The sequence below is a fragment of the Crinia signifera genome, chromosome 3 (assembly GCF_055691185.1).
Source record: "Crinia signifera chromosome 3, ASM5569118v1, whole genome shotgun sequence".
Lineage (NCBI taxonomy): Eukaryota > Metazoa > Chordata > Amphibia > Anura > Myobatrachidae > Crinia > Crinia signifera.
Window position 1 is genome coordinate 320,802,333 of NC_139219.1, and position 27,947 is coordinate 320,830,279.

The window sequence follows — 27,947 nt, forward strand, 5'->3', positions numbered from 1 at the left end:
GTAGCACCCCTTCCGTGCCACAGGTATCAGGGTGTTACATACTGTACCTGTGCGTGATATGTGAAAGTTCATGATCAGTCTGCTTCTCCCCTTCCGTGATTAGTTCTCCTCGCTGCCGAACAACCTTCCAACAACTGGCTTGTTCACCTGTGCAGCCTGGATGTGCTCTCATTAGAACATACTGTAAGATTTTGTTTGTGTTTTTGGCCAATGGGAGCACTTTCTTCTGGACACCAGGCACCACCAAATGGGTTACCTCTGTTGTTAGAGGGGTGACTTACCATTCCCTATACTCCTGAGGTTATGTCCCACTGATGGATGGTTATGTGAGCCTATCATTCTCACAGGAATACAGCTCCCAGACATAGATAATTGGAAGGTTGCTTTTTTTCTGTGTAATAGGAATTGCCATGAGAGTAACATCATTTATTGTAATCAAGTTTAATATTTAAAACAATATTCAGTGAATAATAGCGCTATATTTCTCTCTCTCTCTTGTCAAATCCTATTACACAGAGAGAAATAAAGTAATGCGGAGACAGAACCCGCAGCTCCTACTAAGAGGCTGGGAAATATTCCTCTTCCAATGAGCAAAATGATGGGGACATGGCACCATTGTGGGAAACAGAGGCCATCTCTGCCCCCAAATGGCTGAAGACTGCCAATCACTTGATGTCTGTAGACGTTCTGCTTCTGACTACACAGGGCCCAAAATGCCCATACGACCATAGGTGTGAGCATTGAGATCTGACCCCAAAGTCAACAAGAAGACTCATCAAATTGAATTTCCACACAGCGATGAACGTGCAATTGTCATTAATGTAAAAGAAAAAATACCCCCAGAGGGTATGACATAAATAAAAGGTGCACATTACTGGTATACATGGAAACCTTTAATGTCAGATGGAATGTAGATTTAAACATGTAGGAGTCAAATGTGAACAATTGCGAGCTCCTCTGTGGTGCAAAACCTGAAATGTGAAAGTGTTAATAAACTAGTGCATTGTAAATACAGAATACTACACTCAGTTCTTACACACAGACCTCCAGCTAGCTGAGTGTGTGATGTTATTACTGACAATAACCACAGAATTTGCATGTTGTTTCTTGTGACTGTTTCAAACAAAAACAAAAGAATAATCAGGCCAGTAATACAATAATATGGTAGTACTTGTCAATCACACATTTAGCATCTCTCACTCACCTGCTGTTTCTACCACAAAAAGATTTCCAGGATTTGTCCCTTTCTCACTCAGGATGCTACCTCCACACTCTGGTCATCTCTACAATGGACAACTGTAATCTCCTTTGTGGCCTAATTGACAAAGCCTCTGTCCATTCCAATCTATCCTCAATGCTGCAGCCCGGCTTATCTTCCTCAACAATTGCACTACTGTATATCCGCCTCTCCGACTGTCTCTACATTGGCTGCCCTTCCCATTCACACTCACTTACAAAGCATTTACTCACTCCTCTCCCATTTACACTCCGACCCGACCTCTTCGCTCCTCTAATGCAAGCCACCTCTCCTGCCAACTGGTTACTTCCTCATATTTCTACCTCCAAGACTTGCTGCTCCTTACCTCTGGAACTCTCTACCTCTCCCTATCAGACTCTCCAACTCTCTACAAAACTTTAAACAAGCTCTCACTTCTTCACCAAACCCAGCCAAGTGTCATCCTAACCCACTGATACTGTCCAAGTTGCCTGTGTAACGCATCTGCTATTAGTATGTAAGCTCTCATGAGCAGGGCCCTCTTCCCTCATGTGCCCCTCGGTTTCTTACTTAAACCACCTTCTACTCCATACTCCTTTCTATGGAGCCAAATACCTCGGTTTTCTGCCACCCAAATACTTATTCCAATATCAGCTGCTGATGCAGCTATGTTAACGTACCCTGTACTTGTAGTATACAGTCTTCATCTATATAAGGCTGTTTTCTTGTTTTGCTAATTTGGTTATGTACTATGTATCACCTTGAAGGGGGCTGCAGGCTTAAATGCATTGATCAATTCATGAACTAAATCTGATGAAGGAACATTAAATTCCATAACTAGTCAGCACTGTTTGTGGTGTCAGCTGTTTTTTGTCTTGAACCGTGATGAGTGCCGCCAGCACTACTCCCCTTCAACAAAATCTGCACTGGCTTCCATTCCCCTACAGAATCCTCTTCAAACACCTCAAACTCACATACAGGGCCATCTCTAATTCCATTGCTCCATATATCTCTAACCTCATCTCCATTCATACACCCTCCCGCCCTCTACGGTCGGCTGACGACTGTCGTCTCTCCTCCACCCTGATCACTGCTTCCCATGCTAGAGTACAGGACTTTGCCCGTGCTGCACCCCTTCAGTGGAACGCACTCCCTCGCTCCATTAGACTCTCCCCGACCTTGCAAAGCTTCAAACGGGCACTGAAAACTCACCTATTCATCAAAGCGTACCCTTCCACTGCATAAACCAGCTGGTTCTCCGACCCCTTGCCTGTTTACATCCTGCTATCTAACCACCACCCCCTCGCTTGCACCTCTTGTAATCTGTCTGTCTCCCCTTCCTACTAGATTGTAAGCTCCTCCGAGTAGGGCCCTCTTCCCTCCTGTTGTCAAAGCCCACTTCTCTTCACATGTCACTCACAGCTCTCCTTTACTCCAACACTCAGTGACCATCTTCATACTCATCTCCATCATTGGCCTCAAGCCTCTAGTTGTATGTTGATTGGGTCCTCACTACTTACATTTAAGCTGTAATGTGTATTGAACTGTGGTGCTCTTTATTTGTACTGTATTTTTGTTATTTATTCAATGTTATGCCAAGTTTTGTCTCCCTGTATTGTTCCTTTGTACGGCGCTGTGAAACACTTGTGGCGCCTTATAAATAAAATTATAATAATAATAATAATACTCTTTCGTATTCTATTCGTTTTCGGATGTCACCGGGGCCACTGTTTAGATTTGAAACTGAGTGCGACCAGGATTTAGAGCAGCAGCAGGAAAATTAGATCTAATTCAGAGCTGGTCTGATTAGCGGAATTAGTGGAATAGGCGGCCAGGAAATAGGCCAGGGGTGTGGGCTACAGTAGGGATCACTGGAACACTGTGAAAAGTTTGAATTATGCTGTGAGACCTGTATGCTGCAATGATGTAACTGTGCTTAAAAGGGGGGATGTGAGTAGAGGTTTGTGCGCAAAGGGTTTACGAAATGGCGATAAACATCAATGGTGAATGGGGATATAGGATATCAACAATACTTCCCTTCTATGTGTATTTTCACCCTCGGTGGGTAACCACAATGTTAAAACATGAAAGGGATATGAAGAATATAATGGTGTAATACGTTCAAAACACAAATTTATTGTAAAAACACACTTATGTGAGAATAATTACCCATGAAATATGGGAAAATAGCATAAATTAAAAGGAGGTGATTCCAATAAAAATAAGATGGGGACTTTTACAAGAACGGTGAGTACAAAAGGCTCGTCAGATTGTACTTTGGCAGATTCGTATCCCCGGATGAAGCGACTGCCTGGGCCTCAGTATAAACACCACAATGGTTCGGTCTCCAAGTATCGCTGGTAAGAATCCCTCCTGCACTGCTTGATAAAGGATCCAGGCAGGATCCGAAACATGGTCTCTCTCCTTGATTTCCACCAATTCTATTCTCTGAAGATCCTTATCGATGCCTATTGGACAACATTGACCTGAGTGTTGGTCCCTATGTGCACGTAACGTTTTCTTTCATTCTGTGACCTCCCCTTCATTGGCCATCTATGACACAGGCATCACGTTTTAAATCGTTACTGACCTGGGTACTGGTCCCTATGTGCACATAGTAGGTTCTTTTAGGGTCTCCCAAATCAGGATACAAGGGATGACGGTTTTTCGTCCAAAAAGTATTTATTCCACAAAAATATTTAAAAAGTCCACAGCAACATTTAAAAGGTTAATACCAATTAAAAATAGGGAGCTGTTCCCAGGTTGGACACACATGCAGTATACCAATTCCTCTCACCCGGAATTAGCATGAATTGTATGCCTTACTCAGATGACAAAGAGCAGGTGTTAGTCCTCCCTGGTTCCAGCATCCCTGTTTGTACACCAACGCGTTTCTGACAGTATAGTCCTTCCTCAGGGTGTAAAAACCGGATGTCCATTTGGGGTTTATATACCCAGAAATGAGTGCTTGAGGGAGGGGTTTGCCTCACCTCCTCATTAGATGGGTAGAAAACCCAGCATGGAATATTAAATAAAACTAGCATTTATACTGTATAATATAAACTATTTTTTCATTTCCATGAGCATACAGTAAAACACTACATATATACATTTAGTGCCCCGTAAAACACTACATATATAAATTTAGCGCCCTGTAAAATATTCAGCATATATTATTACCAAGAACCGTACTCCTCCTTCATGCCTGGATTTGTATGCTACCGGGCTGCCTGGCCCGCTGTCAAACAGCCAATCACATCCACTTTGTTTGCCGGGGGTCGCGTAGCTACAGTGTGATACTTCCGTCTATTGGCATGCAAGATAGAAAGCCAGCCAGAACCCTGACCCGCAAGCTGTATACATGTGCGGTCAGGACGGAGTTCCCGGAAGTTGTCATTCTTTACATCTGGTCTGTGAGCTGCACGGCAGTATAGATGACACGCATGTGAAAGTCCGATGAAGTTATACCGGAAGCTGTGTCTCAGTCCATGGTGCGCATGAGATGGAACGCAGGCTGCTTCCTTTATTATAGTTATCGGAATCATAGATGTAATCATTGGTCCTTTATTCTTATTTGCCAAATAGTCCATGTTGATAAAGGAGACAAAAATATAAGCATAATCAGTATTGCACATGATTTGGATACATATATGGTTAGCAATACCTTTAACATATTGCCTGTAGAGCCGTAAGTCATACTATATACGATTAATGCTGCATACAAAATTGAATAATACAGACTTCTGTCATATCCTCTATGATACAATTTAGACACATTTTTAATCGGATAACATAACCCAATGGTATTTCAAAGTGTTGGATAATGGATATAAAATTACGCTGTATCCAATGAATACCGTACATGTTATTACAAAAAAACATTTCAATTCAAAATCGGCATTGAGTCCTCGTGGAACCAAGGTCCTTAATGCATGAATAGTTTTCATCTCGGTTTGTGCGAGAGCTGTATCCCTATTACTACTCCTCCATTGGGATGGAATTAATTGTATACCACAAAACGATACCAAATTTTCAACATCTTTATTATGTACTGTTTTAAAGTGCATAGAGACATTGGGCTAGATGTATCAATCTGCCCTTAACGTGTGTAATTTAACGTTTCCCACTTTTCCTGGCATAACGCTCAGGAGAAGGGACAGTTTACAACCTAATGTATGAAGATGGCGCTAGTGAGTAACGTTAATCGTTAACTCACCTCCTCTCTGTTATTGTTTTTTTTTTCGTCTGTAGTTTAACGTCCTCTTCACCCTGTACTTCGCATGTCTTCTGTGTTTTTTTTTTTTTTATGTCACATGTGCTTTTTTACAGCTTGTGATTGGTTGGTTGCTTTTTCCTCAGCTTGTGCCTCCTCTCCGTTGACTCTGCAGAGGTGTTTAAAATATGTTTCTGCCATTGGCAAGTTATATTTGTTGTATTTTTATAATAATGTTATGTGGTCTCCACCGGCTATTGGCATGCTGACACCGGTCACTCCTGTCAGCATGCTGCCGCTGCCGGCTTCCTTGCTCCTATACCCACTTTCTAATTTTCTTGTTTTTTTATTGAAATCAGCTATTTTCTCGTACCCCCCCCAAGACCCCCCTTCCAGCGCCACCACCACCCCCCCCTTCAGATGCAGGGGCGTTTCAATGCAATTATTTCCCTAACACTGTAGGGACCCCGCCGAGTTAAATCACTTCGCCGTAGAGACCCGGCAGGAAATTCCCTATAAATCTTATTCAAAAGGATGCCTGCCACCAGCTGATTGGCTGAGCACCCAGCCATTCCGCCGCTGCTCTGACTTTCGAAATGGATGGTTTCTATACTCCCGCCGCTGCCAATCGCCTGATTACTTCTCTGCGGTCCCCACAGCAAGCGGGAGAATAGAATCCATCCTTTTCAAATGACTTTGCTGCTGCTGATTGGCTGAGATCTCAGCCAATCAGAGGACGCCCGGTCTTTTGGAAGGGATTTCCTCCATCTCTCCGGCCGCGCCACAGCTCTCTGGGGGACCCGGCGGCGCAGCAGTTTTGAAAAGGAACAGGGTCAAATAAGCCTCCCCCTCACCTCCCTCTCCTCCGATCTCGGCAGCACGGCGTCAGCGTGCTACTGTCAGCAAGCGGGCGCCGCCTCCTTCCCAGATTTCTCTTTTTCAGGCCGTTTTTAATTTACTTTTTTAACAGCTCCTTTCCCCTATGCTGACTCCGCCAGGATGCCGACTCCTGCCTCTCATGTCTGCATGATGGCTCCGCCGGATTCCCTGCTCCTGTCCCCGCTTCCTTTTTTCCCCCCCAGGGTTATTTTTTTTATTTATTTTTTAACTGCGCCCCCCCCCCCCCCCCCCCCCAGCTTCCAACGCACCTGGCCATTTGCTCACGCTGCTGCTGCAAAAAGCGCTTTTTTTCCCATCACCAATCCCCTTTTTTTTTTACTTTTCTTTTTTATTTATTCTCTTTATTTGTAATATCTAGAATTTTTTTTCCCTGCCCCTCTCTGTTATCCTACTACCCCTTGCAACATGTCCCCCCCTTCCCCCTGCCGCATCCGTTGCAGGCTGCTGTCACACTGCCGCCGCTGCAAGCTTTTCTTCAGTAATCCCCTGTTTTGTGCATTTTATTTAATCCCCAATCTTGGCTATTTTTTTTTCCTCTCTCGTCATCTTCATCCAGACAACATGTTCCCCTGTCAAACCTGACCGCTTTCTCATGCTGCATCCGGCAGTTTACGTTCACCTATCCCCCTTCCATTTTTTTTTTCCTTCTTTTTCTTTTTATTATTATTTGGTTGTATGTCTATTCCTTTATCTTCTCCTCCTCCTAGATTTCTTATGTACGCAACATTAGCCCTCCTGATTCACCTGCTTTTACCCCGCTGTCCCCCTTTCCTTAGCAACATTTTATGCCCCCCTTTTTCCCATTTTCATTTGTGAGATTTGCATGATCTATACACTTAATCTTCTCCTGGATTTTTAATACACTCAACATGCACCCGCAGGCTTCACCACATCCAAACGCATAATCCTAGTGCCCTTTTCTTCTTCTCCAATCCATCTCGTTCATTTTTGTTCTCTTTTTTTTTTAAACTTTGTTTTTTGTTCTGCTACTCTATCATTCTCTCACCCAGCCTATATGTGTCTTACTGGTGTGCCCCAAATGTCCGCAAGCTCACGCTGTCTGTTAGATTTCTTTCAATTCTTCCCCTTTTCTTCTCAATAATTGTTTCCCCTTTTTTTCTTTTCAAGGCTCTTCTCTAATCTGCCCCTCTGCTACAACACACATGACCGATAGCACATGCCACCGCAGAAAGCTTCCCTTCTTCTAAACCCCATCTAGTTCATTCTTTAAAAAACATCTTTTTTTTCCCTGCTTCTCTCTAGTATCCTTCACCCTCTGGCAACTTATTCAACCCTTGCTGTATCCACACCTGAGCGCAGTCACACGCCGGCGCCCACTTGCTTTTGCCTATCCTCATTATTCCTCATTTATTCCCCCTTTAGGCTATTTTTTATCATAAACCTCTCCCCACCTCCCTTCTTTGATTCTGCAAGTATGCCAGGGTGCAGCTGTCCACACCTGACACTGTCCTTCCGTCGGCCACTGCACTGCTATTTAACCTCTTTTTTTACACACATTTATGATTGTTTTTATAATTTAATCTCCTTCAGAAGTCTACTCTTCAACCTTATCTAGATGATTACTGCAGCTTGGCAATGGTGTTTTAAACACTGCATTGCTCCTGCTGCCCCCGGGTATGTTGTTATGCGTTTTTATTTATGTATTTTGCGGCTGGGGAGGGGGAAATCTGATTTTTTTTTTTTAAATGATTCCAGCCAGCCAATCACAGCTTGCTGCATCATGGCTCCGCCCCCTTGAGCTGCTATATTAGCCAGCTCCAGAGAGGGAGCAGCCAGTCCGACGGCACTGGAGGAGCAGTGAAGAGCTCCTGAAGAGAGGCAAGCCCTGGGAAAGGGGGTGGCCCAGCAAAAGAGCTGCTTCAAGGGCCACCTCCCCCCCAGGTGAAGCACACAGGTGAAGACGGACAAAGCCCTGGGAAAAAGGGGGTGGCCCAGCAAAAGAGCTGCTTCAAGGGCCACCTCCCCCCCAGGTGAAGCACACAGGTGAAGACGGACAAAGCCCTGGGAAAAAGGGGGTGGCCCAGCAAAAGAGCTGCTTCAAGGGCCACCTACCCCCCAGGTGAAGCACACAGGTGAAGACGGACAAAGCCATGGGAAAAAGGGGGTGGCCCTGCAAAAGAGCTGCTTCAAGGGCCACCTCCCCCCCAGGTGAAGCACACAGGTGAAGACGGACAAAGCCCTGGGAAAAAGGGGGTGGCCCTGCAAAAGAGCTGCTTCAAGGGCCACCTCCCCCCCAGGTGAAGCACACAGGTGAAGACGGACAAAGCCATGGGAAAAAGGGGGTGGCCCAGCAAAAGAGCTGCTTCAAGGGCCACCTCCCCCCCCAGGTGAACCAAGGACCCGGAACCATGGAAACTACCTATGGGCTCAAGACAGGAAAGTATAAGTATGGGTGGGCTATGGATGTATTAAAGTTTTATTTTTAATTGGGTCTTGGTGTGTTTATTTAACTATTTCTTTTACTGTGGAACTACAAGTGCCGGCGGGCCCTTTAAAGCCCCGCACGCTGGGACTTGTGATTCTCCAAGTCCCTGCATGCGGGGGAGGCTTGCTGGGACTCATAGTTCCACGGTATAAGAGAATAGTTTTTCATCTGGTTTTAACACAGAATCAGCCCGGTGACCCTGGACGGGGACAGCACCAGGCTTCAGCCTGGTCAGCTAAGTCCTGGAGATTGGGGGAACCCTTTATTGGGGGGGGGGACCCCACTCCCACTGGGCCCCTGGCCAGGCTGACTGGTCAGAGGGTTAATGCTTTGGCCGGGGGGACTTGTATAAAAAGTCTCCCCCCGGCTGTGGCATTACCCTGCTGGCTGGTTGGGCCTGGGGCTGGTACTTAAAATACGGGGGACCACTAGTCATTTTGTCCCCCGTATTTTGGGAACCAGCCCCGGCCCTTGAGCCTGGGGCTGGTTTATTAAAATACAGGGAACCCCTATTTCGTTGGTTTCCTGTTTTGTTTTTTTTCAACATAAGCCCTGGCTCTTTCAGCCTGGTGCTGGTTGAGGGGTGGGGGGGACCCCAGGACATTTGTTTAACAATTACCCTATAAACTGGGTGTGTGAATGTGACAAATATGGCAAGCGTTCGTTGTTGACGGCATTTAGGGTGGGCTCCTCTGTTGCTAGACCTCTTTTCATTACCCATAAAGGCATTTCCATTGCTTAAATGCCCTTGGTGAGCGTGTTCTAATTTCCATTTTTTTTATTACCCAAATCACACTGAAACTATCCATCTTCCATTATTTTTTATCATTAAAAAGACCAACATTCTCTTTTACTGCTTCCTTGTCCTAAAAGCAATATAGTGACCTGTATGTCCTGGTGTCATTGGTTTTTTTTAAGTTCGAACAAACTTCAAATCTTTTTGAGCATTACATTTCACCCCAAGTTGTTTTGCCATTGTGTAAAACTCATCTCTTAATTATTAAATATATTTTTTTAATTAAGGCTCTATCTTATGCATTTTTCAAATTACTGATGCAGATTGTCCCATTTTTTAGTTTGTGTCATCTGATCATATGTTTGTCAAGAGGTTTGTAAACGTTAATCTCTATGATGAAATTATAGTTTACGGGCACATTTTTTAACTTGCTGTTAGTGTTGAGACCAAACTTCCCGGTTGAGTTTATTAGTTTAGGCAAAAAATGGCTAATACGCCACTAAAGTGGCAGTCCACTGAGTTGTGCAGGTTGGGTGTGTCCCGAGCATACTCCATCTGTGTTTATTGCCCCCAGCAATATTAGAATTTTTGTATTAGTTTTGTCCTTTATTGTTAAACTTTTTTGTTCCCTTATTTATCTATACAGATATTGAAATGTCTTCTGAAGTTGAAAACGATACACTTGATACTAGTAATACTTCTTTGAATACATCAAATAGAAATGGTGCTTCACAGAGACCAGTGAAAGGAAAAAAAAAACACCAATGAATGGGTTCGTTCCTATAAATTTACAAAGGAGGAGAATGAGTGCCTAATAGATGAAGTCTTACAGAACTATAAAAAATTATTTGGCAGATCATCAGGTTTGCAGGCTTCAATGGATTGTAAGGACGCTATATGGCGTGAAATAGCCATAAATGTCAGCGCCCAGGGAAAATGTATTAGAACAGTGAAATCATGCCGAAAGTGATATCAAGATTGTAAGACAAACTTTAAAAAAAAATGTCGGATAAAAAAAACATGTATCAGCAACAGGAGGAGGGCCACCAAAATTAATTGATTACGAACCATGGGAGATGCGTTTACAGGAAATTATTTCTCCTACTGCAGTTTATGGCATCGAAGGTGGCCTTGATAGTGGTCTAAAACATCCTGGTTAGTTTGTATTTTTCAATTTATTTGTATTTATTTCTATATTTAAAAAGCAAGCACTACATTAACAATGTACATAATTCATTGTAAATGCGTTTCCAAACGGCATTTTAAACTTGCAGTGCTTGGGTTTTCATTTCCGGGAGTAGTCCCCACTGCATATTTTTGTAATTATTGGGCCTGGTTTTTTTTTTAATCAACACCCCTGTAATCAAGTTTGCAGATGGTGTGGTTGATTAAGGGAAACTGAGGGTGGACAGATCTAAACTTGGCAGACCTGCTTTTTTAGATGTGTTGAAACAATATAAAATGGCATTTTCAAAGGGGGAGGGATCATGGTCCAAGATGCCACCAAAGATGACTGTGAAGCAGAGTGCTGTGCTCAGTTCATCAACACCTAAAAATGGGGCAGATGTACTAACAGCCATCAAGGTGTAAATTCACACTGACCGCTTCACCAACTCAGGGTTTGCGTTGTCCTGTCCCACACTGCGGGGACAATGCTAGCCCTGCTTCTGACTCGGCTGAGCAGGAGTTCTTGCGGTTTTTGGCCAGATCTTTCACATGCCCATAAAGCCCCCGTGGGGGATGTTGGGGGTGGGGTGATAGGCAGTATCATAGATCTGGCCCATATTGTGGGAAAGGAGGTTTAGCCAATCATATAAACTCATTTAGTTCGCCGTCTGGTTCCCACTTACACTACATACAACTTTATAGCAGGAAAGTTGACACTTGCCTGCACTGTGCACTTCCATTGACATCCATGGCTGTATTCTTAAAAAAAAAAATCGAGAGAGCAGCGCTGGAGTTACAGTGAACAGATTGACCAATATATGGTGAAAAAGATATATTTTATATAACAGATTAAAATAAGCATTTACATACAATTACACATATATCACGACACAATAAAAATATATAATAAAAGAACGGTCTCACTCTTTGATTGGATCAGACTCAATGAGGGCCAATGTCCAATTGGGTATCAGTCCGAATGGAAAGTGCACTTAACCATTGGTAATTCTGCTATATTGGGAAAACAGGAATCAAGGGGTTGTGCTGGGGACAGTCCACCGGTCCTCTCTATTATCACGGATAGTTGTTATTGCCGCTGGAGGAATCGATGGAGAGATGTCCGTATTTGTATCCCTCAGGAATCCCTCTGTCAGTTTTAGGCAAGAAATGTCATGGCTCAATGCCCAGTTTGGGCATCTCCTGTTTATAGTGTGAAGTCACTAATGAGACTTTTGCACTGGAGGAGAATAGGCGTAGGTTCTCCAAACTGGACTTGGTTTAAGAGGAAAATGAACCTCTAACAGGTGGCTGGGATGGAGTTTGCTCACCTGGAGGTATATACTATCGATGACCCCGGTCACTGGTAGGATGGAAATGGCCAATGTCCACTGGGAGCCCTGATGTGGGGACACTGTCTCATACAGGTGGCTGGAGATGGCGTGGCTCACCTGGAGTTTAGTGTCCTCTGGAGGGTCCTGGAGGGGATTTCAATGTCGAAAGTTTCCAATTTAAGGCAGAAAAGGGACTGGATGGTGATAAGGTCCAATCTAGTAAGAGTGAGAGGCTGCACCTGACGCGTTTCGCCACTGGCTTGTGGCTTTTTCAAAGGTCAGGGAGTGACTGCCCCTGTACCCCAGCAGCCGCTTGGAGAGACACCTCATACAACAGGCGCCCTTTACTGCCCTCTAGTAGAGCAGTTCCCCTTTTTTCCACTGGCTGTATTCTTGCCTGTTGCTCCCCCACCTCCCAGTGTGCAGCACTATACCCCTAATATGTTGGGTGCACTATACCCCATTCCCATAGTTCCACCCCCACCATAGTGTACTCACCAATGGCTAGCCTATACCCCCTCCCCATAATGTGTTCCACTGTAGCCAAACTCCACCCATTCCCTCACAACCTGTTTCTATCTTATTCCCTTCTCTCTCCTGCCCCATTGTAATGACATGGGCTGAGGGTGGGGGGGCCCTTTGAAGATTATGGCGATGTGGCCTACAAAGATATAGTTACACACCTTCCTCCAACACTATCACTAGCTCCCCTTTTACTGGAGTGCATGCGCATTCGGCGCACACATAACCGCAGCCTACACTCTGCTATACCCCCACTTTAATTTTTTTAAATTCGACCAATGACCGAAAGTGTATTGTTAATTATTAAATGTTTCACACCATCTGCCATTGTTTCTAGGTTTGAATTTCATATGCAATGGTCTTTAAATACTACATTATTTTATTTTGAATATTACCTGTGGTTTTTGACTGCAAAACATTTGCGTCAATCAACCACAGTAATGTATTGAACTTTTGAATATATTTAAAATTGCAGTTGATTTTGCACACAAAGTGGTGTGTGCTGAAAAGGCAACAACTTCTAAATCTAGAGTATTTGGGGAAACTGCGGCCTTCAGTGCGACACCTGGAAGAGAGCCACTGGCTCAAACATCTCAGCCTGCTGGTGAGTACACGTAAACGTTGAAATTTTGGTTAGCTCAAATGAAATTAGTCCAACAATACCATACGAACAATATGGTCATCCACAAAGGAATTCAATATTAGTACCCCAGATAGTTGTGTATGCATCTCTTCGACATTGTGCATCATTCAACCCCTGTGAAAGAATGGTTGGGCTATAGTCTGTTTGTTCACATTATTTTTGTTCTGAATCCATTATGTGATTTGTAAATATTATAATTTAATCATATGAGGATTTACAAATGTGCATGAACAATTAAGGCGCAGATAGCGTGCAAATGCGTCAACAAATCACTGGCTTTCTAGACCACTGTTAAATGGTAACTATCTTGTTTTGAGTTAAGATTTTTTGACTAATTTACAATATAGTTACAGTGGGGCAGATGTATTAATCTGGCCATATTGCTTGTTAAATAACGGGTCCCGCTTCTCCCACATAACGTTGAGAAGAGAAAAAGTGGTGTGGGCAGATGTATGATGCACCCCTAAACCGATAAGGAGAGCAATTAGGTTCAGCTTGAACGGCTCTCCTTAGCGTCTCCCCCAGGCGCACAGCGCATGCTCTCTTCGCTGCCCCCACACCGGTCTGCTCAAATAAGCATGTGCAAGATCTCTCAAATATTGCAAGATCTCCTGCGCAACCCAAGCCAGAAGCAGGCCTAGGGTTGTCCTGGCAGAGGGGCACAGGATAAGGCTAACCCTGAGTTGGTGAAGCAGGTGGTGCGAATTAACGCCTTCAAGGCTATTAATCCTTGGTCCTGGCCATTACTCTCTAGGTGAATCACAGAGGACAGACCCAGCAAGTGTAACTCGGGACTGACACTAGCGCACATTATGTGCACTAGTGATACAATAGGGAAATCATAATCACCTCCAGTTAACCAGCGTTAAGTGCACAAATGTGCTTAATGTTTTTTACTACATATGCCACATAGTTACATGGTCGATAAGTCTAAAAAAAACACTTGCGGCCATCGAGTTAAACCTAGGATTTAATAGCTTATCCCATGTAAAAGACAAAATATGATTAATTAAAAAGACAAAATTTGATTTTCAGCTGTAATTTCTGATGTTTATAACCAATAAATGTTTATCCAACCTTTTTTTAAACGTATGTAATGTGTCTGCAGAAACAACTTATCCAGGAAGAGATTTCAGTACTTTGTCTGCTCTGACCGTTAAGATTTTTTTTCTATGGAGGGAAACAAAATCTTCTTTATTCTAATCTAAACACAAGCGCTTTGGGCAGATGATTGACCCAGCGTTAAGTGCAAAAAAGCACTTAACGCTGATTAACTGGGGTGATCATGTTTACCCCCAATGTATCACTAGTGCACCTAACGTGCACTTGTGACAGCCTGCTGAGTTACGCTCAGCAGGCTGTCCCCTGTAATCCCCCCCAGGGATTCGAGGCGGTGGCGATGTATTAACAGCCGTCCAGGCATTAATTCGTCCCGCCCGCTTCGCCAGCGCATGGCTAGCGTTGTCCTGTCCCCCTCTGCGGGGACAACACTAGCCCTGCTTCTGTCTCGGGCCGTGCAGGAGATCTTGCATTCTTTGCCAGATCTAGCACATGCCCATTAGAGCCAGCCGGGGAGGGACGGCTATTGCGCATGTGCGGAGCCGATAAGGAGAGCCGTTTACGCCGGGGATAACGTCTCTACTTATCGACCTGGGGGGTTAGTCATACATCTGCCCTTAACGCTTGCCCACTACTCCACGTTATGCAGGAGAAGCAGGACCCATTATTTAATAAGCATTATGGGCAGATTAGTACATCTGCCCCCTTGTGTCCTATGTTCTTTTCTTGCATTAAAAACGGATGCATGATAGTTGCTTAAGCTGCCCCTTGATATATTTGTACTTGTTGAGCATTTCACCCCTTATTCGTCTCTTTTCTAGTGTAAATAGTCCCAAGGTGCTCAATCTCTCCTCATACTTTAAATTCTCTATATCCTTGATTAGTTTAGGTGCTCTTCTTTGGTTTATGGCCTAGTCTGTGATGTCCTTTTTATAGTGAGTGGACCGGAATTGTACTTATAATTCAATGCGTACAAATATACAAAATAAGGAGTGTGATTTATATGATTTATGTAGTTATTGAAATTATTGAATTTTAAAAGTATTTCTTATTTTCCCATAGATTTAATAGAAAGTACTATAGACCCTGCACAGTCATATGAAGATACCTTCATTACATTAGAAAATGTCACCAGCTTTGATGAAATAGAAGAGAGTGCCCAGTATTTTTCCAGTGAAGACAATCCTGAAAATAGTTGCTGTTATGAAAACAGTCAATATTCCAGCATTTCAAATGCTAATTCTTTACCAAATAGTATTGTGAATAGTACAGGTGAATGCTTTTGCCACCCTTCCAGTGGCAAGAGATATAGTATCCGACACAGAGTAACTTGCACTACCAAGTATGTTATTTATATGATTACTTGCCCCTGCTCACTCAGTTACATCGGTAAAACTTAATGTACTTTAAGAGAGCGAATGGCTGGCCACAGGCACTCTATCAAATTGGCCCTTGAGAAAGGGGTGAGTGACCAACCTGTGGCCAGACATTTTCTAGAAGCTCGCCATACTATCACCATGTTACGTTATATGATCATTGATCATATCACTATGAGTTTACGCAGATCACAGAAACTGTTGCAATGCGAAGCACAGTGGATACAGCGTCTAGGGACGTTGGCACCTAGAGGCCTGAATGAATTTAGAGGGCTAAACTGCTTCCTGTAGGCTTGTCATTTCTGTCAGGAAGCATTTCTACAGTATATTGATAAGGAGTTAATGAATAATGGCTGTAATGCATTTTTTACAGTGAGTTCTGAGGCCTCACATTAACGTGTATGGGTGAATAATCCCTAGTATGTTGTATTATTAGGATAATGTATTATTAGATAATGCTGGGTAGGTAGTTATGTTTTGAGATATGACCCCTCATCATGTATTGCTTAAATAACAAGATTTTTCTGGTTTTATTTATTCTGCCATGCAGTGGCAGTCTGTCTATGTATATCTATTTTTTTCTAATCCTTTTTATGTTCTTTTGGTTTGTATGTAATATTGTTGGTATATTCTTTGTTATGCACTGTCTTGGGTCATATAATTGTTATACTCTGCACTTCCGAGTCTTGTATTGTATATCCTTTTGCGCTATGACAACCTGATGCCGCTGAGTTGGATCACTGGCTGGTACTGGGCTGGCGTGATGACGTGTCTGTTGATGTTGAATTCGTCAGTGTCAGGGAACCACTAGGAGATCACTCGGCGGCGTCGTTTGGGTTGCTTGGCAATGCAGGATGTTATGATGACACCATGGCAACGTGGGTGGTTCCGGGCGGCCAGACGCAGCTCTGGCACTGACGTGATGACGCCCTGATTGTGCGTGTCTCACGTGGGCGGGCAGACACTGCAGTTTGGCGCCGTGAGCACAGGCGATGATTGGTGTGGAAGTCACTTGGTATGTATAAAAATTGGTTTTCATGCACTGTTATATGTATATCCTGATGAAGAACCACAAATAAAGGGTTCGAAACGTTGATGTAACAACTGCCTGTGAGAATTCTTATTTGTGTGAGTGCCGCCGTCTGGACGTATGGATTAACCCTTGATGGTTATGGAGGGCACCCCATCTATTTGGGCTGGTTGAGGAAGTGCTACTCACACCTGGACTATATATATTATACACTAAACATCAGCACTCACCTTTCCTGGTTTTGGGGTGCCCTATGGCTGGTGACCACATTGTATAAACAGAAATTGTAGGGGATCCGCACTCACTAAATTAACTGATATTAATAAATAGTGGAGATTTAGTTCATGAATTGATCAATACATTTAAGCCTGCAGCCCCCTTCACGGGACCCCACTTTTCTGTAGGTCCTAACACTATTACTCAAAATGGTTACAATACAAATAGCTACAATGTCTATTTAAACAATGTGGTCACAAGCCATAGGGCACCCAAAATCTAGGAAAGGTGACTTTTTAGCATTGCAGACCTCAAATTCATGCTTGATTTATTGGATCTGGTATTGAAATATAATATTTTTTTTATATCAGGATGAATATTACATGCAGTTGGCGGGTACCGCTATGGGGTCAAATGTAGCCCCTGCATTCATCAATCTGTACATATATAAATATGAACGAGAATACATCCTCCAACAATACTCAGACAAGATACTGTATTTTAAAAGGTACCTAGTCAATGTTTTTCTAATCTGGTTAGGTGATGAGATCATTCCAGAATATGGTTACCTCACTGAATTGACTACCAACCCCTGTCTGCTTCACATCAGCAGCAGATTCTAAAGCCATAAACTTTTTGGATATCACAACCGTTAGAAAAGACTCCTTTTTGGGCTATATGCTCTATAAGAAACCTACAGACAGGTATACCCTGTTTCCTTGTGTGACAAGAAATAATTCAGATCCAACTGTGATGGAGAGACAACTGTACGAATGCTCTGAATGCAGAATGAGAGAGAATACAGCACAAAACCATAAAAATATCCCTCACCAGGGCAAGAAGCAGATTCCTCCAGAAAAATTCTAAAGCAAGACAGACTGCAAACTCAACGTGAATGATATTGAATATACACTGTGATTCTAATGTGAAAAATACACAAAGAATAATAAAAGAAAAGTGGCCATTGATTGCGACAGACCCAGCGTTCAAAAAAATTGGGTTGGAACCACCACTACTAAGTGTTTCGAGAGGCTGCAATCTAAAAGCTTATCTATTGAGAGAAAACATGAAGCCTGCCAAAGATAACAAGGAGATGTGGTTAGCCAAGAAAAATGGATGCTACAAATGTCTAGGGTGCGCAACCTGTAGAGCACTCATCACAAGGACATATTTTTGTCATCCGCACAATATGACAGAGATGTATTTAAAGCATTGCCTATACTGACAACTTAATCATGTGGTATATTATCTGATCTGCACCTGCGGTTTAATGTCTAATGTAACCTTACTGTATTACCCCCAATGTCCCTGAAGTTCAATTCATTTAGACTCAAAATCTGGTTGGCCATTTGGTATGCCAATCAGACACTGAACCTCCCTCTCCGCTGTATGCATACATGAGAGGAACCAGTAAGTGTTAGTGGCTAGTCCTGTACAGGCTCCCCTTTTATTCTCTATTCTTTAGATAGATTTTTTCGGCAAGCAGAAGAAACTCATGCTGCATCCAATATAAATTGTATATGATGCAACACAGCAAGTAATCTGCCCCGAAAGCTATATCTTTTCCTACTTGCACTATCCATTCTAATTTCCAATAATACAATCTCAGCTACAGTGTAACTCTTTTCAACTCTCTTTTGTTACACATCTGATACAGAATATCTAATCCTAGACTTACTAGACTACAGGGACATCTCAAACTTATTAAAGTGGTAATACATTTTTACCCACATCTCTTATAATCTAAATTTATATTTCTTCGCCAAGCACGGTTATCTTACTAGATTTTTGTGCTACACGCGTTGGTAGAGCGTATGAAATAGTAGCACAATAATCTCACACTGTATGTCTTTCTATGTTAAATGTGATGTATGTTTCTTTTATCTAATTTGAATAAAATATTTTAAACATAGTATTGATTTAGCAAGCAGTGCCCCAGCCAAAAAGAGTTTCTTTTCTTCCTTCTTTCCATGGCCATTTGGTATGGTAAGTTGTTCTATAAAGTCACAGAACGTCATTGTAAACTGGGGGTTGGTTAGGTTGATATACTGTATAACATTTAAAGGTTTTAAATGTAATGTGGGGAAATAACAGTGGAAATGAGGCTACAGCTAGGTACACACTATGAAATTATTTGACACGATATTCATGATAACCACAGATCGCATAGTGTGTATCCAGTTTAGGGGCATATTTTTAACATATGGATGAGATGAGATAAATTCAGCTAAATTTGCAATATAATATTTGAATAGATTGCAAGAATTTATCAAGAGAGAGAGAATGCAGAGATATCTGTCCCTGACCGTCTCTTCCCTAAAATTCTCATGGTACAGTATTTTTTCAATAAATACAGTGGCTGTGCATGGTTAGCAGCACCAGGACTTCTGGTTTTGTAAATAGGGTAATTGCTGAAAATTAACATTCTATAAAAACTTAAACCTTGTATGCATAAGACAACAATATATAGGTTAAATGTGAGTTTAGTCATTATCGTCCTGGAAATAAATGTGCAAGTTGGCAAAAAAAGGCAAATTTCTATGATTAGCTTTGATTTTGAAGTGAGTGTGAGGACTACACTGACGCGTTTCGTGGCCTTTGAGGAAGTGGAAACTTTAACGCCTACATCATGCTATTACTGAAATAAATTTAGGACATACAAACATTGGTTAATGTATGTTTTCTTTTTTTATTGTATTCATTCAGCTTCTGCGCAAACCAGCAACAAATCATAAACATGAAACGCTGATATAGAGAAGTATCATTTAGTTTTATGCACAATAACATATCGGTACTGTCTGGTCAGCTAAAGCCCGGGACTGGCATCCCTGGTGGCTAGGGATGCCAGTCCCGGGGCATTTTTTCTATCCTGGGATTGAAAAATACTCAATCCCAGGATTGTTTCCATAATAATAAAAAAACACCTGGGCGGCCGGGAGCCGGGTGCAGCCGAGAGCGGGTTGCTGAGTGGGTGGGAGTTCTGCTGTTTTGCCAGGTTGGTAGGCGGGCTCCTACGGCAGGGTGGCTGGGAAGGCTGGGTGGGCGGGCGGCTGAGGCAGGATGTGCAGCTTGTGCCCTGCGCAGCATGACCTCTGACCTCGTCACGCTGCGCAGTGCTGTACTGCCGGGTATGGGAGAAGCCGGGCAGCGTCTGAGTGCTCAGAGTACTCCAATCCCGGGATTGAAATCCCGGCGTTTTGGGGGCCAAATCCCAGGATCCCTCCGATCCCGATCCTGGGATTGGCCACCCTTCTGATGGCCCTGGGTGTTGGTCACCGTGCTGATAAAGTGTAAAAATCAGTATGAATAACAATAGAATTAAGTTGTGGAACTACAAGTCCCAGCAAGCCTCCCTCGCATGCAGGGACTTGGAGAACCACAAGTCCCAGCATGCGTGGCATCAAAGCACCCGCTGGGTCTTGTAATTCCGAACATAACCAATAGCCAAATAAATGACACGCACACACACACACCCCCAGTAAAATCCAACTTCTGCTGCTTCTCAAACAAGCGACGGACTCCAGCTCCAGCAAGAGAGAGAGTTATATGGAGGAGCAGAGGAGATATTTAAAAACGTATCCCATTTAGCGTGCTGTATATTTTAAAGTAGCGCTGGTGGGAGACATGATGTGCTAACATCTGAGAACACACATCCACCCATTTTTTTCTGGCTCAGGAGCATCATAAGAGGGCAAGATCTTGAAGCACTGAGCAGTGACAGCAGTGTCAGGAGTAGCGCATATCTTTCGCTGTTTGTGATCGCGCACCCCCTTCAGTTCAGCAAGCCGGGAGAAGCACACAGAGTTTTCCCCAGCTGCTGATCAAGTGCCCTGCTCGGTGCCTGAGCAGTTTTCACCGTGCACTCAGCCATGCATTGACTGTGTGCAGTGGAGTGCAGGCTGTTTAAACATTGCAGCCTAGTACTGCACTGACTGCTGAATTCCAGGAGGTCCAGCAAGATACAGGAAGACTGTGGGGAGATCTAGGTAGCTGCGGTGGCAGTGCAGGGTTCTGGGGACAGACTATATTTCTGTACAGCGGCAGCAGTCCTGCTGACTAGAGACCAGGGCTGAGATTTAATAGGATGAGAGATTCAGAAAGTGAGAGATTTGGTAAGAAATCTCCAGTTTTTTTAAAGCGGCAATCATGTACACTGCAATACCAGTTTGATTTTGCAGTGTAAATGATTGCCGCTTTAAAAAAACCTGGAGAATTCTTACCAAATCTCTCACTTTCTGAATCTCTCATCCTATTAAATCTCACCCTAGAAGTCCTGGGAACGGGTGAGATTATCTCCTTTTCTCCTTACCCATTATCCGGACCCCAAATAGTTTTCTATATATAACTGCTAGAGGAAACTGCAGAGATCCCTGAGAATAACATCTGTTCCCTGCAGTGGTTTGGCAGTATAGACAGAGTACCACAAAGGTCCAGTGGGTTCCATCTATTTTTTTTACATTGCTTGCATTACATTAACGATTGTGACCAATATATTTTCTCTCGTATAAAAGGGGGAGGAGGAAATTGAGAGATGTTTCCATGTACCATTAGAGATTGTTTTATGATTAATATTATAACGTACTAGTTAAAGCCCATCATAATTAAGTTTTTTACTTTCACTTTGCGCTGGAAATGTCCCACAATTTCCACCCCTACCCCCAGTCCCTATCTGCTCCTACTTCCAATCTCTGTCTTCACAGCTCCCTCTCTAACATCTAGAAAGCTTAAAACCGTTCCCTGCAAAAATTGCTTTCACTTTCTGTTATGACATTTTTGCACAAAAAGGAGTCATTCGGTCCTCAGAGAGGTTAAGAGTAATTAGAAATAGATATATGACCCTGACTCTAATGTGAATTGGCTCGATAAATTGGAGAAGCAAGTCGCCGCATACAAGCGTGATCTAATTCAGTTCAAGCGACAAAAGCTTGCCAAAGTGAATTTGAATTATGAACAAAACAAAGTGTATGCGTGGATTCAAGGTGCCCCTCATAATCGTAGCCAACATCCTTATAAGTGACAATTCAAACCACGGCGGTTTGGAGCTAATGTTGATGCTTCATCTGAACAGCATTCTACCAGTGACTCTGATTCTAATATGTTGGGAACTCCGAATGGTACAACTTCACGTGGCCCTTTAGGGGTGCGTACATGTTTGAAAGAAAAAAAAAAGATACAGGACTTGATGCGGTGGTCAAAGCAAGAGGACAAGGGAAACGAGGCAGACCCCCTCTCAACAAATATTTATCATTTGTCTAAACACACCCTGACTGATTATGAGACGCGTGTCTTGAGTCGGGGACTTTCGTTTGTGCCCTTTGTCCCATTCAACTCGATGACTTGGGAAGTGGAAAAATGCAAGCTTACACGACAATTAAAGCTTAAGGAACACTTTGGGTCATCTATTGGACTGAGTAAAGTTAATTCTAGTATCCACTTGCAACTGAAGAAATTACAAGGAAAATCCACCTTTGAACCGCTGTCAAACAATGTGTCTATCAAGAGTTTTGCACGCATGGTGGACACACAAGTAAGAACTGAAGTTCTAAATAAATTACCTGTTAATAATTTGAAGCATAATCTGTCTAAAGGTGAACAAAAAGCATTACAAGATCTAGCTTCATACACTGATGTAATTATCCGGCCTGCCGATAAAGGCGGTGCCGTGGTAATTACAGGACCTTACAGATTATAAGAAAGAGATCAAATGCCAATTGATGGATGTATCAGTGTATAGGAGGTTACCTAATGATCCTACTGATATTTTTTCATCTAAGCTTGATGTATTGTTGCAAGAAGCGGTCAGTGAAGGGTGCATTACTGCTGAGCTCTCCATGGCTCTAAAAGTGTGCTCACCCACTGTACCGCTCTTGTACACTTTACCTAAAATACATAAGCATCTTGATGCACCCCCTGGCTGCCCTATCATTGCGGCCAGGGGATCCCTCTTTCAGAACGTGGCAACTTACATTGATTCTCTGTTGCAGCCATGTATACAGGCTTGTCGAGGTTTTTTATTAGATACCATCTATTTTTTAAATCAACTATCTGCGATTGAGTCAATACCTCCAGGCTGCTTGTTGTGCAGTATCGATGTGACAAGCCTGTACACAGTGATCCCCAATCAATGGGGGGGGGGGGGTTGATTGCTGTACAGAGGCTTCTAACAGATAACCCTATGTACAGTGGACCTGATGTGGACTTTTTTTGTTTTGACTCATAACTACTTTCTATATGACGACATCTTTTATATTCAGACTAGCGGGTGTTCAATGGGCAGTAATTTTGCACCGGCTTATGCTAATGCCTTTATGCAAATGGCTGAAAAGGATATTTTCTTTGCCGTTGTCAGTATATCTGGGAGGATTCTTTTCTATACCAGATATATTGACGATCTGTTTATTGTATGGAATGGCAGTGCAGACCAATTTAGTGATGTCATCAGTAAGCATAATGCTACAAGTAGTCCCATTAAGCTCACGTTTAATACCAACGCTGACTCATTTGCTTTTTTGGCTGTACTGGTTTCTGTGGTGGATGGCCGGCTTACTAAACCATTGTTCAGAAAGGATATGGATCGCAACACTGTGCTGCATGCCAGTAGTTGCCATCCTAAATCTCTAAAATTTGGCCTTCCTTATTCTCAGTTCTTCAGAGCAAGGAGAATTTGCAGTGAGATTTGTGAAGCTGAACGTCAAATTGACATTGACTTTGTTACCGGACTACTCGATATTTACCGGAGCCATGAATGCCAGTGGCGTCTAAAAAGCAAGGGATACTCTGACAAGGTCAGACGAAATGTGGCCATAGAAGAATTAGCAGTATTTTCCCGACAGTTTTTCCCGTCAGCTGATAAGGAGTGGGTACGCAAAAAAATAACGAATATGCGGACTGTGTTCCTCAAAGAACAAAAGAAGATTGAAAAAAATCAAAGGTTTCGGGTGCGGGAAGTGCCCAAATCTATAGTCCAACATTGTGGTACTACCCACAGCTACTATTTGTTTTGGAACAAGAGCCAGTTCGATCAGGCTGCACCTCCCACCCATATCCTGCTGCTGCTGTGCTGGAACAGGGAGAACAGTCAGCATCTGTATGTATATATTTACTTTTTATCCTTTTTTTTTTTTTATATCTTAGCAGTGAAGTCCTACCCACTCAATGGCATCTTACTTAATAACCTCCTTGTGCCATCAGTACAATACTGAAGCACCAATTGCTAAACTACATACAGTAGATCCACTGTTGACAGAATATGAAAGTACTCCCTTCAGTTTTTGAAATGCTGTTAATGAAATGGCACCTGTTCTCAACTGCAATGTTTTCCCACTCACTCGTACGCACTTGCATGGTTTTCTGAAAAATAACCCTAATTAAAATATACATTTTTATATTAAGATGGAATGCTCTGGAGGGGCGTGGCTTAGCTGAGCAGGAGAGCAGACGCAGGGCGCGCAAGCTCCGTCAATAATCCGGCTGATTATCTTGGTTACCGATCCTTGGGCACCCCAGACCTGATCACACTTACCCCTGCTGATCCTCTGCACCCAAGGCACTGTTTGAAGATCTGGTGCTGCCACTGTAATTTGTCCCGCCTGGTGTGCGCTGTCCCCTGAACTCCTGTATACTCGTGGGCGGGCGCCATCTTGGAGGCTTTATCCTGGGAAACGCTTCTCCGGCTGTCGCCCTGCACATTCTTCTGAGTGCTCCTGCTGGTCCCCTGCATTTGCGACACTGGTTGGTGTCCATTTGGAATATCCGGTGTTGTTTTGGGGGCTCCGCCGGCCTGGTGAGTGCTGCTGGACTCTGGCATACACTCAGGGCAGGCGCCATCTTGGAGGTGGCATCCCGATCTTGGCCCTGTACGATCTCTTCGAGTGCCTGCTGTCATGCTGCTGTGTGAGCATCCTGAGAGGTGAGGGGCGGCCACATCTCACGGCTCCCACCGTCATCTACCTTCTGGCGTTCTGCCTAGGCTCATATATACGGTGGTGCCTCCTCCTGCCAGTCTGTCCCATTTTGCTATTTTGTGTACCCTTTCATGTAATTAATTTAGCATTGCCCTGTACAGCCCAAATACAGGATTTGGACTCCCTGTACCCATATCACACAAGGGGTGCTGCGCATTCGTGTCCACCTTCACTGCTGTGGATGTGGATCGCGGTTTGAATTGAGGTCACTGGATTGAGGTCACTTCTGTACTAGTTTCCTGCCTACAAGATGGCCTATGTTGGCAGCCTCACTACACCAGATCCTGCAGTGACAAAAGGTACTTAGGACACTATCCTGCACAGACCTTTGGTACACAGTGGTGGTGTGCTAGCCACTGCCATTTTGCCACTACTTTCTAAGCTGAGTATCTCCTAACCATTTATGATGTCAGGCTTTGTACAACTCCTTCAGGCCATCAATGCCTCCACTCAAAGGTTGATTGCCAAACTTGATGCTATGGCGGGTGTGCCTATGACTCCTGCAAATGTGCCCTCCGTACCGTCTATGCCTGTTCGGCACCAGGACTCTCCTGTTCAGGTGGTAGCGTATTCTACATCCTCTACTACCATTCCTGCAGCTGAGGACTATCTAAAAATCCATACAGATATCTTTGACGTATCCAGCTGGAATGAGATGTTACTTAGTGTCTCCGATGTTGGTTTTACAACTCTTCTGATTTCACCCTACCGTGGAGAGCTGTCCTCTACTATCACCACTGCTGTTTTGTTTACTATCCAAAGTTCCAACGGGACTGTAATATATGTGGATATACATGGGAAGCAGGCCTAGCCGGACTAGCATTTTCCGGTTCTTATGCTTGCCGCTCTCAGTATGCCTCTAGGTCTCATGCGGTTGTGAACATCTGTGTTGGATGATGATTGCCATTTACTATACTGTATGCGCAGCTGTATATCCTGCTTTCTCTTTATGTGTCTCATCATTAAATATCCTTATTGCCAAATGTGGTATACTATTATATCTGGGGAGATGTGCTGATCTAATATAGTTGGGATTATTGCTATATGTTTAGTTGGTTGGGCTCAGTTGGTTTTATTTAAATATATGTCCAATATGTGTTAAGCAGCCGTGCTTACTTAGGGAGAGTCGGGGTCAGTTCTATATTCTATATCCTGATGATCATATAATTCTGAGTTCCCTGCTCCGGGCCACTTTATATTTCAGTAACTGGCTTTCTAAATTCTGCTTACCCAACATTTATTTTTATTTTTTTATTTATTCTGTGCTTTGTTTATTGCATAGCTTTTCTATCCATGGGATTCAGAGGAGTTACCCATGGGCCTCACAACGATTTGATCCCGCTTTATATTGCCCCTGTTAGGCATTTGTTTTGTTATCCTTTATTTGGGGTGGGGGGAGGGGGGGTTAGATAGGTACTATTGCGGGATAGAGTAAGGGGGGAATTAGGATTTTAGGTTAGGCTAGCTATTAACAGCTGCAGGCCACTAATGTATCCCTTTTTAGAGTTAGTAGTTTAGTTAGTTGGGAGGGAACTAGGTACGCCTTAGTTGGGGGTAGGTTGTACAGGGTGGGGGGTTATGTGGGAGGGTTGCTTTGGGGTTTGTGGGTGTTTTTTTTCTTCTTTGTAAGTGTTAGTGGGTTTGATTTAAGTAGGCTAGATAGCGAGCTATTTTATTATCCTAAGTGGTGTTTTCATCTGATGTCTGCTTCTATACTGCAATTTGATGGTGCTTAGTGTCTGCTTGTAAGGCGTGTTGTTTTGTTATATCTTCTTCCATACTGCTGGACGCGAAGCCCCGGATGGTGCCTCCGGGTATTTGTGTGACTGTCTATGCTATTGAGAGCTAACATGTATCTTGTATATCCTTCTATTTATCTGAGAGATTATGATCTTATATGCTATGTGCACCTCTTTTGTAACACCACAATCTATAATATATTGTAATGTATTTGTTTGCTTTTAAATGCAAAATCAATAAAAATACTCAATTTTAAAAAAAAAAGATGGAATGCTCTGATGTGGATTTAGCACCCACCCCAGACCACACTAATGGAACGGAAGATTTAACCAACACCTCTTTAGTCACATCACAAGAGCAAACAACAGCTACAGCTCCTTCAATGCGACCACTTCTGGGAAGCTCGAGGAATTGCACCAGAAAGCAAAATTATACAGAAGAAGATGATGCAATCTTCAATCAATTGAAGAGAAAACTGTCCAGACCACCTGAACATTACGACCAATATTCTGTATACATGGGAAACTGCATGAGGAAAATGGCCCCTAACCAGGCTCTTCAGTTTGAAAGACTGAAGAATGATTTGATTTAAAGTTTTTTTTTAATTATTTTATGTGATATTCAGAAAGATGACATATAATCACAGGTAAATACAGTAATTAAATAAAATATGAACCTTAATGAGTGATACAAATCAGAAATGCAATGATAATGTACAGTTTCCATATCTAGGTAGTCCAGGAGCTAGAGAGTAATGAGATATCCAACATAATTGGCATCTCCAGGTATGATCGCATAATGATATAACAAACCAATATCAACAATAGTGTACTTAATAACCGTATCTTATACATATATGAGATCTAAAAGTGTAATAAAGAACCAGGATGGGAGACATAATGAGATGCCACAAGACACAGAAAGGGTGACATGTGTGTGTGTGTGTGGGGGGGGGGAGGAGAGCGGGGGTGTGTGTGTGTGTGTGTATGCGTATGAAGCCTGCAACACAGCAAATATAGAGACTTAACAACATTTCTAAGGGAACACGCCGGCATGTGTCTTTCATCTTCTATTTCGTTGTTGAGACTGGTGAACAAGATTAGTACAAATTGGGTTTACAAAAGTTCAGTACGTTAGGCCAGAATAGCATCAATATCTTCTGTTGAGATATGAGCATTCGCTAATGCTTTTCGGTGTTCATCTAAAGTTAGGATATAGGGTACCATTTCCGTATAAAGGAGGTTGGGGAAGGGTCCTTTCTGGACATCCAGGAACGTTTATCAAATAACAGTAGTTGGAATAGTTTAGTTTGAAGTTCACAAATTGTTGGCATGGATGAGGAGATCCAGTGGATCAAAATTAGTTTTTTTGCTACTGTGAAAAGTATC

The 27,947-nt window shown here is 43.0% G+C and overlaps 1 long non-coding RNA gene across 1 annotated transcript in view; it reads right to left on the reverse strand.

Moving 5' to 3' along the window:
* Positions 1-3,749: 3,749 nt before the first annotated feature.
* LOC146062804 (uncharacterized) overlaps positions 3,750-27,947 on the reverse strand; it is a 56,177-nt gene continuing 31,979 nt past the window's right edge. Inside the window, exon 3 of the long non-coding RNA XR_014471528.1 lies at positions 3,750-4,785. This is a non-coding gene — a long non-coding RNA (uncharacterized LOC146062804). The remainder of the gene's footprint in view (positions 4,786-27,947) is intronic.